Below are 12,293 nucleotides of genomic sequence, written 5' to 3' on the forward strand. Positions count from 1 at the left end.
GTCCTAACTTTGACCCTTTCTTGGGCCTTTAGTGCTATTTCTGGGTATAGTTTGGCCCTAAATTCGTTTAATTCTTTTAAAAAGTCATGTTCGTTGTTGAATTCTATTTCCCTTAGGAATGTGTGTGTTCTTCCAGTAAAGAGCTCGTGAGGTGTCAGTTTTGTAGCTGAGTGTATGCTGTTGTTATAAGTTATAAAGGTTTCATTCAAAATATCATCATGATTGATTTCTAGTTTTACCCTCTTTTTACCCTCATATATAATACGGTAAATTTCTGTCAATGTGGAATGGAGTCTTTCGACTGGAGCGTTGCTTGAAGACTGTTGGAAAGAAGTAATGTGTGTATCTATGTTGTATTGAGAACAGAAGTCCTTAAAAATCTTCCCAGAAAATTCGGCTCCTTGGTCATGTACTATTTTTTGGGGTATACCGAATGTATTCAAAAAGTTTGTAAGAGCCTTTACAATATTTATACAATCCCTAGCTGGCACTGTATAACCACTAGCGAATCTAGAGAATTTGTCGATTATGGTTAAAATTGTCTTTCCGTTTATGGTATACAAGTCGATATGGACAATAGATAATGGTAGTTCCGGTGTTTCGGTTACTTGGAATTTGTTTTTCTGGGGCTGTCTGTCGTATTTTAGGGACTGGCAAATGTCACAGTCATTTATAATTTTGGCAATTTTCTGTTTCATATATGGGAAGTTCGCTTGTCGTTTAAATTGATTATGTGTTTCATCTATACCTTTGTGATTTGTGCGGGAGTGATATTCTTTGATAAAAGTGTCTTGCTCCTCTGTCGTAGTTAAATCTTTTAGTAGTACGTTACACCTAACTATTCTGTATAACCCTGAATTCGCAAAATATTTTGTATATGTTTGATTGAAAATTTGGAATATGTCGTTATTAGTCATGATAGCGTAGGTCTTATGCGGGGTGATTTGATCTTTGAAAATTTTGACCATAATCTCTTCTGTAAATTCTTTTTCGGTGAAGGTTTTCCTGATTTTGTTCTTGAATATTGACTGTGTGAGTTTGTTAGGTTTGGGTCCTGTTTTGAGTATAATTTGTAAATTGAATTCGTTCAGGGGGGAATTGGAGCTTTTAATGTCCTGGTTGTTTGTGGGTGTCAAGTCGTGGACGTTAGTTTCGACGCGACTTAGCGCGTCAGCCACTACGTTTTCAGCTCCCTTTTTGTATTCCACTTCATAGTCGTACTCCAAAAGTTGGAGTTTCCAACGAACTAACTTGGAATTGGGTTCTTTAAAGTTCATTAACCATGTCAAGGGTCGGTGGTCCGTCTTGATTTTGAATTTATTGCCGAACAGGTATGGTCTGAAGTATTTTGTCGCCCAGATGATGGCTAACATTTCCTTTTCCACTGTAGAGTAATTTCTCTCTGTGTCGGACAGTGTTCTACTAGCAAATGATACGGGTCGTTCTGTACCTGTTTGGCCCTGCGATAGTACTGCCCCGATTGCCACGTTGCTGGCATCAGTTGTTAGTACAAATGGTTTTGTAAAATCAGGGTATTGTAAGATTGGGTCATTGCGAAGTAAGATTTTGCATTTTTCAAAGGCTCTGATGTATTCTTCATCAATCTTGACCATTGTCTTTCCTTTTAGTTGCTGTGTCAAAGGTTTGGTGATTGAAGCAAAGTCCCTAATGAATTTCCTATAATAACCTAAGAGGCCTAAGAATGATTTAATTTCCTTCTTGGTTTTGGGAATTGGAAACGCTTTAATCGCGTGAATTTTCTTTGGGTTAGGTTTTATCCCCTCATTCGTGACTACGTGTCCCAAATATTCGATTTCCTTACGGAAAAAATCGGATTTGTCCGGTTGAAGTTTAAGATTTGCCTCAGCTAGTTTCGAGAGTACTCTGTGTAAGTCATTTATGTGTTCTTGCAATGATGAAGAGAACACAATTAAATCGTCTAAATATACTAAACAACATTTGCCCTTGAGATCGGCTAGAATATTATCCATAATACGTTGAAAGGTAGCTGGGGCGTTAGTAAGCCCAAATGGCATTCTTATGAACTCGTAGTGACCACCTTCTGCGTGAAGGCTGTTTTGGGTGAGTCTTTTGGCTCCATTTCGATTTGGTGGTAACCACTTGCTAAATCAAGGGCCGTGAAATATTTTGCACGACCGATCTTGTCTAGCGTTTCGTTAATATTCGGCATTGGATACTTATCCTTTATGGTCTTCTCGTTAAGCTTTCTATAGTCTATGACCAATCTCCACTTCTTTTTTGTAGGGTCATTCGATTTTTTGGGCACCAGAAATATAGGAGCGCTCCAGGGGCTATGGCTATGCTTAATTATGTCTTGGTCGAGTAATTTGTTTAGTTGCGTTTGGATTTCCTGACTTTCGACTCTACTGTATCTAAACGGTCTATTATAGATAGGAATGTCGTCAGTGGTTTTGATTTGGTGTTTAATGTGGTTTGTAAAAGAAAGTTTTTGGTTTTCAGTATGGAAAAGATTAGCAAACTCTTTGCAAAGCTTCCTTAAAGCAGAGTCTTCTTCGGCATTTAAATGATCGCATTTAATGCACATTGATTCGTCTTTTACATTTTGTGATTGGATCGTCTTTGATTTGGTTTTAGGATCAAATTCTAAAAATTGATCTCTATGATATTGATCGACTTTTAAATGTGAATGTAGTACAAAGTTCTGTCTGTGGTCGGCATAGTTTACCACCTCCATCAAGCTATTATTATCTTTGGCTTCATAAAGGCCACCGGAAATTATCAAGTTGTTACTAATTTGAAGATCCTCACAGAAGAAGGTGCCGTTAGTCAAATTTACAGGTAAAGATAACACGACCTTAGAAAATTCTTCGATTATGTGTACTTTGTAGAGGGGTTTCTTTCTTGAAAAATCTGTAATTTGCATAGTGTAGTTTGGAGACTTGATTCAGGCAGGTTGAGAACGGCGTTAATTGGTGAGAGTATGTCCATGCCTATCAAGCCATGGAAGAAATCATGGAAGTGAAATAAAATCATGGAGAAGCGTTGGTGGTGTTTGAATTCTTTGAATAGCGGAACATCGACTTTTGTGTAGAGTTTGTGTGTATTAATAACAGTCTTTATTATGACGGGATTGGTCAATTCTATGTGTTCTGTTATAGGGATTAAATCAGGGTTAATAAAAGAGACGGAGGACCCTGTGTCTACCAGAAAACGTAAAGGTTTGTTATTCAAATTGATAACTACGTAGGGAAGTATAGGGCCATATTTATCTTTGTTTAAGTACCCTGATTGTGGATCGAGGCCGGTCCTTGAAAATTTGCTCCCTCGTTAATGTTGTGCAGTTCGTATTGTTGTTGTTCAGTAAAATGTGAGTTTGCGTTTCCTGACGATGTTGTGGGAGTAGGAGGGCCTTGAATTGCCCTGGTATTAGAATGATTCTACTGATTAAAAGGGTTGCTATTGTTGTATCTCTGTTGGCCATTTCTGTTCTGATTATTACCCTGTTGGTTATATTTGTAACGATTATTTCCCTGTTGATTGTGTTTGTACTGACTATTTCCCTGTTGATTATATCCGTATTGATTGTTTCCTTGTTGATTGTCTTGGTTATTTCTCTGTTGATTATGTTTCCATTTTCTAATTTGGTTATTGTTTGAGTTAGTGTCTGAAGTTGGATTAGCACTATTCCAATTCCGCTTTCCGGAATTGTCTTGTCTCTGTCTAATGTAAATGTCCCTCTCCTTAATTGCCAATCTGTAGGCTTCTCTGATGTTCTCAGGCCTCATAGACCTAATAGAGCCTCCAAGTGGACCTCTAAGGCCCGTCAAAAATAAGTGCAGACTTGCACTGGAAAACATTTGCTTTTTAGTCCTTACCAATAATGGTTCAGACTCTTCGTTTTCCGCTAACCTATGGAGTGCTGCATTGCAGCTTGAAATCTGGTCATAAAGGTTTTGAATAGAGAGGTTCTTTTGAGCCAAACCGTGCAGTTCGCACATTAAGGTTGGCTCGTCTCTTTTGTCCGTACAGTGAATAAGTAATGTTTCTTTAATGTCGTCCCAATTTAGAGTAGTTCCAACTTCTTTAAGAATGTCGTTGGCTCTTCCTTCAATCTTGTTCCTGATTGCCCTGAGGAGCATTTGTCCGTAGGGGGTCTGATCAGTCCCCCTAATGAACAGTAGAATCTCTTCTGCATTGGAAATGAAATCGTTAAGATCCTCGGGTTTACCGTCAAAAATCTTCAAAAACCTAATTTGGTCCGGGACTCTTAAGGATTGGAAGATGTCGGCGGGTCGGTCGATAGTCATGTTCTGGTTAGGAGGTGGGGAACTAGAGGAAGAGTTCATATTAGACGTGTCACTAGGTGCCCTAGGTAATAAGTCTTGGTTCGAATTTGGTGCACTGTTCACGGGTAAGTTACTCGTAGACCTAGTCTTGATGCTCGGTAACAGTTTGCCCTTTATTGTCGACATTAAATAGAAAGGGTGTCCGAGTACTGAACTTTTAATAAGATTACTGTGTGTTCAAGGTGTAAGTGTAGCTTAAAAAAGTAGCTTAGTATACTATCTTAATGGCTTACTAGCCTTTTACTTTGGACAATGAGTCGGATTCTGTAATTAAAATATCAAAGTTAGTATGAGCCTTAGAATTCAGTGAATATTGTTATACTTGCGAATTGTGTTTTAGCACAATTAGGTGCTGTGATCGACCGGTAGTGTTGTTATGTTTTCATTTACTAAAAATAAAGCAATATAAATTAGTTTTATATTGATTGTTTCGTTTGAGTGTATATAAGTGTGTTTATTATTCGTCATATGTATATATTCCCTTTTATTATAATTTGGTTTCAGAAAAGAATTTTTTTTTTTTTTTTTATAACCGCTCATCTATCGCCAACGCATAAGTGCATATGTGTGTATATTGCTAATCAAACATGATTCACAGCATACCAACAACGCTGTCACGTATCAGCGACAGACCAGCGGACATGTTTGATTTGCCTACAGACCATCTGGCTTCAAACATGTCGAGTATCGGGTTAGAACAAATCAACATAGTACGTGTCACACACGATTGAGTTTTCCTATCTTTTGTATTGAACCTTGTGTACCCTCATGTTCGCACTGAACATGTAACATCATACAGAAATAGCATATTCGCACTGAATAACTTTTCCGCAGTCGTTGCGTTGGAGCGGCATAATACATGTTCGCCCTGAACCTGCAGTAGCAACCCCAACACACGACATCGAGTAGCTCAAACCATTTGCCCTAAATGGCTGTGCACTTGTTGTGATTTGAGCCAACACCAACCTCACAACATGTTGTATCACACCAACTGTCGACACATGTTCGCCCTGAACCTGCGTCAGACCGTATCGGATCCAACAAGAAGTTTGATTCGAACATTTGCACTAAATGATCAAACCAAATTGTTGGCACAACGTTCGTGCGGCAGCTAATGCGTCGGCTCACTCACAATTTTCTCGATTGACGTTGAAACTAAATTACACTTTACACATACCTAAACAACTTTTGCTTCACTTATTCTTGTTAAGAGTTCACTGTTTGGCATTTATTACAACTTGATATTTCCGTACTCACTGTCCAACATTTTTTTTTTTTAATTCATTATTATGTTATGTATACATTCTTCTTTTGCACATAGTTTCTTTTCTTTCTCATTTTTTTTTTACACACATTTTGTTAACAACTATCTTACATTAGGAATATTATTGTAATCCTCATCCTCCGGGAGAAGTCCGTAAAGCGGCTGCGCCAGTTATGAGTCTTGAGTCCAAGTTATAATAAAACAAGTAAGAAAGCTACAGTCGAGTGTACTCGACTGTGAGATACCCGCTACCCATTTTGAATAAATGCAATATATTTTGCGGTATATTTCTCAAAATATACCAAATATACTACAAAATACTAAAAAAATATACCAAATGGTATATGTGGTATATCGATATAGTACCGCATTCAAAATATACCATAGACGGCACAATATACCAGATTGTCAGACAAAGTAACTAAGACCCCCAGTAAGTAGGCGTTTTTGCCCATACAAAAGAATTTCTTTAATAACTTCGACAATTTTTATCTGATCGCAACCAAATGTTCAGGAATCATAACTACTATAGTAATTATTGTATATACCAAAATTCGTAACTCTAGCTTTAAAATTACGCTTGTTACCTATGGAGTGCTGCATTGCAGCTTGAAATCTGGTCATAAAGGTTTTGAATAGAGAGGTTCTTTTGAGCCAAACCGTGCATTTCGCACATTAAGGTTGGCTCGTCTCTTTTGTCCGTACAGTGAATAAGTAATGTTTCTTTAATGTCGTCCCAATTTAGAGTAGTTCCAACTTCTTTAAGAATGTCGTTGGCTTTCCCTTCAATCTTGTTCCTGATTGCCCTGAGGAGCATTTGTCCGTAGGGGGTCTGATCAGTCCCCCTAATGAACAGTAGAATCTCTTCTGCATTGGAAATGAAATCGTTAAGATCCTCGGGTTTACCGTCAAAAATCTTCAAAAACCTAATTTGGTCCGGGACTCTTAAGGATTGGAAGATGTCGGCGGGTCGGTCGATAGTCATGTTCTGGTTAGGAGGTGGGGAACTAGAGGAAGAGTTCATATTAGACGTGTTACTAGGTGCCCTAGGTAATAAGTCTTGGTTCGAATTTGGTGCACTGTTCACGGGTAAGTTACTCGTAGACCTAGTCTTGATGCTCGGTAACAGTTTGCCCTTTATTGTCGACATTAAATAGAAAGGGTGTCCGAGTACTGAACTTTTAATAAGATTACTGTGTGTTCGAGGTGTAAGTGTAGCTTAAAAAGTAGCTTAGTATACTATCTTAATGGCTTACTAGCCTTTTACTTTGGACAATGAGTCGGATTCTGTAATTAAAATATCAAAGTTAGTATGAGCCTTAGAATTCAGTGAATATTGTTATACTTGCGAATTGTGTTTTAGCACAATTAGGTGCTGTGATCGACCGGTAGTGTTGTTATGTTTTCATTTACTAAAAATAAAGCAATATAAATTAGTTTTATATTGATTGTTTCGTTTGAGTGTATATAAGTGTGTTTATTATTCGTCATATGTATATATTCCCTTTTATTATAATTTGGTTTCAGAAAAGAATTTTTTTTTTTTATAACCGCTCATCTATCGCCAACGCATAAGTGCATATGTGTGTATATTGCTAATCAAACATGATTCACAGCATACCAACAACGCTGTCACGTATCAGCGACAGACCAGCGGACATGTTTGATTTGCCTACAGACCATCTGGCTTCAAACATGTCGAGTATCGGGTTAGAACAAATCAACATAGTACGTGTCACACACGATTGAGTTTTCCTATCTTTTGTATTGAACCTTGTGTACCCTCATGTTCGCACTGAACATGTAACATCATACAGAAATAGCATATTTGCACTGAATAACTTTTCCGCAGTCGTTGCGTTGGAGCGGCATAATACATGTTCGCCCTGAACCTGCAGTAGCAACCCCAACACACGACATCGAGTAGCTCAAACCATTTGCCCTAAATGGCTGTGCACTTGTTGTGATTTGAGCCAACACCAACCTCACAACATGTTGTATCACACCAACTGTCGACACATGTTCGCCCTGAACCTGCGTCAGACCGTATCGGATCAACAAAGTTTGATTCGAACATTTGCACTAAATGATCAAACCAAATTGTTGGCACAACGTTCGTGCGGCAGCTAATGCGTCGGCTCACTCACAATTTTCTCGATTGACGTTGAAACTAAATTACACTTTACACATACCTAAACAACTTTTGCTTCACTTATTCTTGTTAAGAGTTCACTGTTTGGCATTTATTACAACTTGATATTTCCGTACTCACTGTCAACATTTTTTTTTTTTTAATTCATTATTATGTTATGTATACATTCTTCTTTTGCACATAGTTTCTTTTCTTTCTCATTTTTTTTTTACACACATTTTGTTAACAACTATCTTACATTAGGAATATTATTGTAATCCTCATCCTCCGGGAGAAGTCCGTAAAGCGGCTGCGCCAGTTATGAGTCTTGAGTCCAAGTTATAATAAAACAAGTAAGAAAGCTACAGTCGAGTGTACTCGACTGTGAGATACCCGCTACCCATTTTGAATAAATGCAATATATTTTGCGGTATATTTCTCAAAATATACCAAATATACTACAAAATACTAAAAAAATATACCAAATGGTATATGTGGTATATCGATATAGTACCGCATTCAAAATATACCATAGACGGCACAATATACCAGATTGTCAGACAAAGTAACTAAGACCCCCAGTAAGTAGGCGTTTTTGCCCATACAAAAGAATTTCTTTAATAACTTCGACAATTTTTATCTGATCGCAACCAAATGTTCAGGACTATAGTAACTATAGTAATTATTGTATATACCAAAATTCGTAACTCTAGCTTTAAAATTACGCTTGTTATTCGATTTTTTTGATTTGCGGGGGCGGAAGTGGGCGTGGCAAAAATTTGAAACAAAATTGATCTGCGTGCAAACATAACAAATGCTGTCAAAAAAATTATAGCTCTATCTCTTATAGTCTCTGAGATCCAGTGTTTCATACGGATGGACGGACAGACACACAGACACACAGACGGACATGGCTATATCGTCTCGGCTGTTGACGCTGATCAAGAATATAAATACTTTATAGGGTCGGAGATGCCTCCAACAGGTTGAAGGAGGCATTTCCTGCCGGCACAAAGTTATAATACCCTTCTACCCTATGGGTAGCGGGTATAATTATGAGATTGAGTTCCAAGATATGACAACCTTCTTGTTTGAATTGCTTGTTGAGAATAATTCTTTATTTTAAAAATGCTTAGGTTCTATGGTACATGAAATATGGAATAATGCAATGATGGAAACGAAATCTGCATCGTCGGCAGATTTGGACAGGCAGCTGGCTTGATGTTGCAATGTTGCAACATTGTTAACATATCGAGTGACCCATATGGGTCGCTCGTGGCGGTTTGTTGGGCGGAGGCGAGACAGAGGTAGGGGAAGAAGCAGTGGTGGTAACTCCCCGCGCTTGTCCAGCGGTGATGCTCTGGTTGTTGTTGTCGTTGCAGTTGCAGCTGCTTGTTGTTGTTGCAGTTGTTGCTGCTCTTGTTGTTGTTGTTGCTGCTGCTGCTTCTGTTGTTGCAGTTGCTGTTGTTGTTGTTGTTGCTGCTGCTTTTATTGTTGCAGTTGATGTAGTTGTTGTTGCTTTTTCACTGCTTACACGCACTTGCAGCAACTCATAAGCACACAACTTCCTCTACAGACGCCAGCTCTTTCAACCACAAACTTTCCTCTCTCTTTTTATATTTTTCTCTTAAACAGGTGGACCGTCTCCAACCTTCATCAAAAAAAATCAACCACGTGTCACAACTGAGACCGTCAAGATCGTCCAGCACGATCTTCCGGCCGACCGTCTCCAACCTCGATCCAAAATCAACTCTCTGTCACAACTGAGAACGTCAAGATCGTTCAGCACGATCTTCTGGCCGACCGTCTCCAACCTCGATCCAAAATCAACTCCCGATCCAGCAAAATCCACATGCTCGACTCCCGAAAAAAATTGATATATATACTGAAATAATAAACTTAGAACACTCTCCTCACTAACACTAATACTATCTTACATTCTGTCATTACAATAACCAATACATTATAACTTTATATCAACTGGCAACACTGTAAATACCAACCACGTATTTTAATAAAGATCAGTTCTTAAGCACATCATGAAATACACTTCTAACGCTGCCACTTATACACAACTCAAACTATAAATTGTATGCATATATCAATAGTTGTTGAACGAAAGTTAGCTAAAATGTTGTCTTTATGAATAAAGAGTGTTGGAATACCCCTATTCCCATACAGAAATACCATCTAGTATATATATGTCGAATCATGATCGTTGTTGTTGTCTTCCATTATGGCGCATCGAGTTTCGGCCTTGTACACACTTCAAGTTCTGGTACGCAACTGCCTGCGTCTAATTCTCTACCTACTGTGCATACTACCGAACCACGATCGGCGACAGCGACACAACGCTGTCGCCTCGCTACAACGGTACTTCTTAAAGCGACAACATCCAAGTAACGGTCGCCTGCCAACGGTTGCCTGGCAACCACACACTCACAGCCGCAAGAGGCTGATGCAATATTATCACTCTGGTGAAATACCCGAAAATGTGTATTCGCACACACACACATACATTCGCAACCACGCAGTTTCAATGCGCCGACATATACTTTTAAAGGCGTTAATGAAAACATAGCCTTTGGTCACACTGGCCGATCCTCTTCTCTTTTATTGCGAGATCGTCGTTGAGATACATAAGTTGTGGTGGTGGTGTTGCGGTATAATAAAAGGAAACATAAAATATAAATACTTCTGTGTAATTATTGGGTTTATAAATCAAATAATACAACAATGAGCTTAACTTATGAGTGCGCCTAGTGCTAATTAAGAAGCGAGTAAAGCACTGAAGCTCTCATCTTCCAGTTGCCATTTGACGGAGCAAGCGAGTGACAGTTACATTGAGAACTGCAACTGCAACTCTTTGTGAATATTTGCAAGGTATGTTCACGTACCGATGAGTGTTCGTGTGAATGTGAGTGTATGAATATTTGCATGTGCATATTGCCAAGTGAAATGTGATTCAAAATGCGGCTTTTTGGGTCGTCCTTTTTATGGGTGAAAGGTACTTTAGTCTGGTAACTGATTTGCCTGTTGAATGAATGAATGAATCATCATCATTAGCACAGCTTGCGGCATGTGGCAATCATTAGATAGCAAAGGCAATGGCAATGGTAGTTGCAACTGCAGCTTGAAACTAGAAACTAAACATTACTGAAAGCTACTCGATTACATTCTTTGTTTGAAATTCATCCTTAATATATGATAAAATGTTAGTGCTCTGAATAGGTTCTAAATAATCTGCAAATATATTATAGATGTTGTAACGTGCAACGAAAGGAGACACAAGGCGACAGGTCTATTGGTAATTGCGGGGGCACGCTTTAGAGTCCGGCTTTAGCTCGTCGGCTTTGGGGGTGGTGGTCTTGCTTATACCAAAAGACCTTCCCTTCGCTGCGCACTATTATTAATTAAAGACAAGAATTGAGCGTGCTGCGACGAAGAAATAATTGCTAGAGAACTAGCCGGAAAGAGAACAAAAAGAATCCAAAAAATGTCACCAAGTTCGAGAGAAGACAGAAGAGATAGAGAGTGAGAGGGAAAGAAAGAGAGAGAGAGTGAGAGTGAGAATTAAGGGTAGATGATCACTGGTGTTCTGTGATGTGAGTCCCCACCCAACCTAAGACCACTGCATCAGAGCATAGCCCTGGTGATCTCTAAGACAGTGGAGTCGACGGCTTATTTCGGCTAAATAATGACAAAATTAATTCATGGTTTATGAGTTTTAATTATTAAGAAATTTTAAAATGTAAGGCATTAGCAACAAAAAAAAATATAGTACAAAATTAATATATATAAAATATGAGAAGATAATTGGAGATGGTTATAATTTTGTTCTTTTCTTTTAAATTTGTATAACTATAGCTTTAATTGCAGTGCTTTGTTAATTTTATATACTTATTATGTTTTGGTTTACTTTTTTTTCTTTTTCGTGTATGACAATTTTTAATTTTCTTTCGAAATTTTCTTTAAACAAATTTTTTTCATAATATTTAATAATTTAAATTTTTTCTTGTTTTCTCTTCTTTTAAATACAAAACGTATTTGTGCATAATGAATTACGGGCAAATTATATTTTATGTAGCTGTTCTCAATAAAAAAAACTTACGAACAGAACTCCTGCGGCGGCAATCGATCTCCGACGAAGTAGTACTGAAACAGTGCTAGATAAAATAAATAAAATTTTCACCAAATGCCCCTTTTTCATATTGCACATTCGCGAAATAATAAAAAAAAAACATTCTATGTACATAATTCTAATGCTAATTGCATACGGTTTTAAATTTTCTTTTCGATTCTTATTCTTGCACTGATGTTAATCTCATATTGTTTATTAATTTATATTAATTCAATTTAATTTAATTTTTTTTTAAATAACATTTCTTTTAACTATGTTTTGTTTTGTATCTTTCAACTTGTTCACAGCGCTTTTAACATTTGTTTCAACTTTTTATAATTTTTACATTTTTTCAGGCTCTACACTTTTAAATCTACTATTTATTTTGTTTTCGTACTTTTGCATTTGTAAAAATCTTGTAGCGCTTTGCTTTTTTAATTCATTGTTAAC

This window comes from Drosophila nasuta, unplaced genomic scaffold (genome assembly GCF_023558535.2).
Source record: "Drosophila nasuta strain 15112-1781.00 unplaced genomic scaffold, ASM2355853v1 ctg27_pilon, whole genome shotgun sequence".
Classification (NCBI taxonomy): Eukaryota; Metazoa; Arthropoda; class Insecta; order Diptera; family Drosophilidae; genus Drosophila; species Drosophila nasuta.